This window comes from Limulus polyphemus, unplaced genomic scaffold (assembly GCF_000517525.1).
Source record: "Limulus polyphemus unplaced genomic scaffold, Limulus_polyphemus-2.1.2 Scaffold376, whole genome shotgun sequence".
Lineage (NCBI taxonomy): Eukaryota > Metazoa > Arthropoda > Merostomata > Xiphosura > Limulidae > Limulus > Limulus polyphemus.
In genome coordinates this window covers 389,266-394,122 of record NW_013665986.1, presented here as the reverse complement: position 1 = coordinate 394,122, position 4,857 = coordinate 389,266, and positions in this window count along the sequence as shown.

Here is a 4,857-nt window from a genome sequence, read left to right as displayed (position 1 = left end):
AATAGTATTTATTGAGTTATTTAAATATTTTTAGACACCAAACGAGTGTTATAACGTTGAAAACGGTGGGCAGAGCACGCTTAGCCCATTGTGTAATTTTATGGTTAACAACAAACAAAAACCAAACCAGCGATACCTACAAATCACAGTTGTATGTTTTTGTTTTAAAAGCAAAGTCTCATTGGGCTATCAGCTGTGTCCACCGCGGGAAATCGAACCTCGGAGTTTTGGTGTAAACTTACCGCTGTTGTTACTTAAAATATATATGATCTTTTGCAAGCGAGCAGGGAAAAGTTAGAACTTATTTTAGTAACTTTACTTGTCAGTAATAACCTGCTCCACAACATAAAAGCTTTATGGAAAAATATTTATTTACGGATCAGCAACGAGTAATATCGCGAATAATCTTGCTTAAGTTTGACTCCTCGAGCACCAAGTAAATAGGTTTTTGAATTCAAACAATTTTGTTTAAGTTTAATTGCTACACGGTGAGAAATTTAATTATGTGATTATGATAATATTAACGTTTACATTTTATTAGACTATCTAGTAAACAAATTTTGGCAACAGAAAAATATTGTTTATAAATTCTTCTCCTCCACCATCATGTGAAGGAACTCTAAGACTAGTATAACCTTGTTCAGATTTGGCTTCCCTAACTCTACCTAATAAAGAGTTCTGAGCCTAGAGTAATCTTTTAGATATGTATATTGTAAACTTGTGAATGAGTCCTAAACAAACAGTCACCTTTTAATGTTGCAGTCCTAATCGTTTCAACGACAGCCGGTAAAGTTAGACTCCACTTTATGTATTATGCTTTCTAATATGTTTTCCTCCAGCACCAAGTAAATAAGGTTCTTGGATTCCAACAATCTAGTTAAGTTTAATTGTAAGTCAAACTGAAGCAAGATTATTCACAATATTATTATTATCACAGAAACTATTGTTTCAGTGGTGTAGCAATTAAGCTTAAACAAGATTGTTTGAATCCAAGAACCTTATTTACTTGGTGCTGGAGGAGACAAACTGAAGCAAGATTATTCACAATATTATTATTATCACAGAAACTATTGTTTCAGTGGTGTAGCAATTAAGCTTAAAAAAGATTGTTTGAATCCAAGAACAGATTTATATGGTGCCGGAGGAGCCCAACTTTAGCAGGTTATTCAATTCTCTAAATCCATTTACTCGATACTGAAGAAGAATCCAGATTTCACTGAAATCGAAACGGCGACATTATAATAAGAATAATTATTAAACAATAACATGACAGAATATGTCACATTTGTTACTTAGCATTTCGACTAAGAGCACAATCAAAACTTTTATATCTTCAATCAATAAAAATGTTCTTTAACCAGAACGTTTATTTTGTTTGTTTGTTTGAAGTTAAGCACAAAGCAACACAAATTAACATATTTTAAGACTTAGTATGCTTATCAACGCGTAACAACAACAACAACAAAAGAACTAACCAGCAACTCACGATTTTTTGACTCCGTCTGACAATACGCATATGCTACATAATTAACCTATCTTTCATTATTAAGAAAAGAAGAGTTTTCAAGAAAACTTTAGTTTTATTATATGTTCCCGAGCAGGAGGAATTATTTAAAGACTGTTAATCTGGATTTGATAGGCTTTGTTTGTAATTAAGCACAAAGCTACACAATGGGCTATTTGTGCTCTGCCCACCATGGGTATCGAAACCCGGATTCTAGAGTTGTAAGTCCGCAGACATACCGCTGTGCCACTGGAGGTGGATTTGATAGGTTTGCTTGTTTAGTGTTAAGTACAAAGCTACACAATGGGCTGTTTGTGCTCTACCCATCGCGAGTATCTAAACCTGATTTTTAGCGTTATAAGCTTTGAGACTTATCCCTGAGATTTACTCCCGAGCCACCAGGGAGGAGGGACTGATGAGTTACCCGTTATGCTGCCTATGCCTTCCAGCAAATATAATTACTGCTATGAAATATTCCAAGTTAAACAAAATGAGATAATTGATATATATTGATTAATATGTATTAATTATCTATATATGTTTATTTTCTTTGATTTCACTGATAACTTAAAATAGTTTTACAAAATCTCTGGCTGTTGACAACAAAATTATTTTCTTTTTTTTCCTATCAAGCTTTAATCAAAAGTTTAGGTCGTGAACTCTGTGGGTTCTCATTCATGAGATCCTAGAAAAACCCCTCCAACTAAAAGTTAAAGACCACTTACATTTTATTGTCGAATTAGAGCAAAACCGTTTGAATGGGAATTGTCCGCTTCAATAATTTACATCTGAAAACGAATTTGATAGAATTCAACACTTCACTCTTTCTGGGATTCTTTACGTTTTGATATTGGGATTTTCTAATGTGTCATATGTTTTACTGATCAAGATGTTTACTATGGACATTGTGACACCACCTTGATGGCTTAAGCCATTTAAATACGGAATCAGTCATAACGTTTTAAGGCTATCGTCATATTTCTGATTTTCTGCCGCAGTTATTTACCACCATCCTTATGGCTTTGTCTTTAATTGATTTTCTTCCGAGATATTCTCAGATTATCATCATATATTTACATTTTGTTGGAAAAATCGATATGTGCGCTTCAGACGATTTTAATTCAGATACGTCAGCAACTGTCACACTTAAAAATAGACGTATCTGTGAAAGACTATTCCGGGTATTTTTGAGTGTGTGACAGTTGCCGACGTATCTGTGAAAGACTATTCCGGGCATTTTTGAGTGTGTGACAGTTGCCGACGTATCTGTGAAAGACTATTCCGGGAGCAACTGTCACACACTCAAAAATGCCCGGAATAGTCTTTCACAGATACGTCGGCAATTGTCACACTCAAAAATATCCGGAATAGTCTTTCACAGATACGTTGGCAACTGTCACACACTCAAAAATACCCGGAATAGTCTTTCACAGATACGTCGGCAACTGTCACACACTCAAAAATACCCGGAATAGTCTTTCACCGATGAATTTTTATGTCTTGAATTCAAATCCGAAAACCTTTTTTCCTCATATGGTGTAGGACTGCGGTAATTTACGGACTTAGAATGGTAAAATTCGGGGTTCGGTTCCCCGTGACGGACAACAAATAGCCCAATGTGATTTTGCTCTAAAAAACGGATACAACAATTCATTAAAAGGTGATTACTTGTTTTCTGACCGAATGTTTGGGTTTTAAGGTTTTTACATGGGTATTTTAGTTAATAAATTGTATACACATTTTTTATTAAAATATGTTTAAAAAAGTAGGATTAAAACCCTTAACTTACAAAGGCTATTATCGACGAATCACGCTCGTCTAGTTGCAAAGAGTGTGGCCATCATTTTTCAATATATATATATAAATGGGATATGGTGAAAGTTTCGACTCTATGGCCCGAATTCTCGGCGAAAACACCATATGGGGGAAAAATATTAAAAAAAGAAAACTCACAGAAGGATTACGACTAGTTGTAGGAGCTATAGCACAGAACAATGACAGAAGCAACGTTATTTGGACAGAACCTTAAACATTGGAATATACGATGAAATTAAAAGACTTTCTCTATATATTTTCCACAATGAATTTCAGCTTTTACCTTATTTATGCGTTCAACGCGTTAGTATGACCTTATGTACACGGATAACTTCTCTGATTAAAAGAATGACAACTTCAGTTTATGTAGCGTGAATAATTTGATGGTAAAATTTAAAAAAATATACACATTTGTTACAAAATGGAAATAGTATCTTATTCTCTCTATGTTTTTTTTTTTTCATCGGAAAGATATACATTGAGGTTTGGTTTGTTAGAAGTTAAGCACAAAGCTACACAATGGGCTATCTGTGCTCTGCCCATTACGAGTATCGAAACCCGGCTTCTAGCGTTGTTAGTCCGCAGACACTGACATTGAGATACTCATCGACACAACATATTATTTGAGTATCATAATATTATAGAACATTTATACTGGGAGCAGGGTAGTGATTTTCAAAAATAAAAACAAATTTAAGAAAGTGACGTGTAGGTGTGAGTAATAAGATATACGTGTATTCAGCCTCTTCTTTGTGTGAGGATTATTGTATGTGGGATCAGCCATTCAAACCGACTTAACTTGGGATGGAATTTAAAGAAGCCGATACCATCAAGGTTACTAGATGTGCTGTTAAAGAACGCATTATAAAAGCCTAGTAGTGCAATGGACTTATTCCACTAAACTTAGGGATGAAATGAGAAACAGACGGACTGATAAATTAATGCTTACAAAATATGTACAGGACTTTCAAAATCCTATTAAACCTAGTGATAAGTTGTTAATGTTTTTGATTGGATTTTGTCAATTAAAGATTGATATTTGACCAAACCACAATGTCCAGATTTAAAAAAATAACAATTTCGTCCAATATACGAATTTAAATGATGCATAAATACTGCAACAATTCGTTTCAGACTATTTCACTTGGGAATTAATAAAACAATCAACCAAAAGGATTGAAATTAGACGATTGTTGGAGTTACTTCAAAGTTGTAACTTTGTTTTTTGAATTTTACGCAAAGCTACACGAGGACTATCTGCGCTAGCCGTCCCTAATTTAGCAGTGTAAGACTAGAGGGAAGGCAGCTAGTCATCACCACCCACCGCCAACTCTTGGGCTACTCTTTTACTAACGAATTGTGGAATTGACCGTCACATTATAACGCCCCCACGGCTGTAATGGTGAGCATGTTTGGTTTGATCGTATCGTATATCGACTGTTTGTATGTAAGTTTAAAGCAGAGTGTGTGTGTGTTTAATGACACTCTTTTGAATATAAGTTTAAAAAATTAACAAAGCAATTTGCTGTGATACTGAG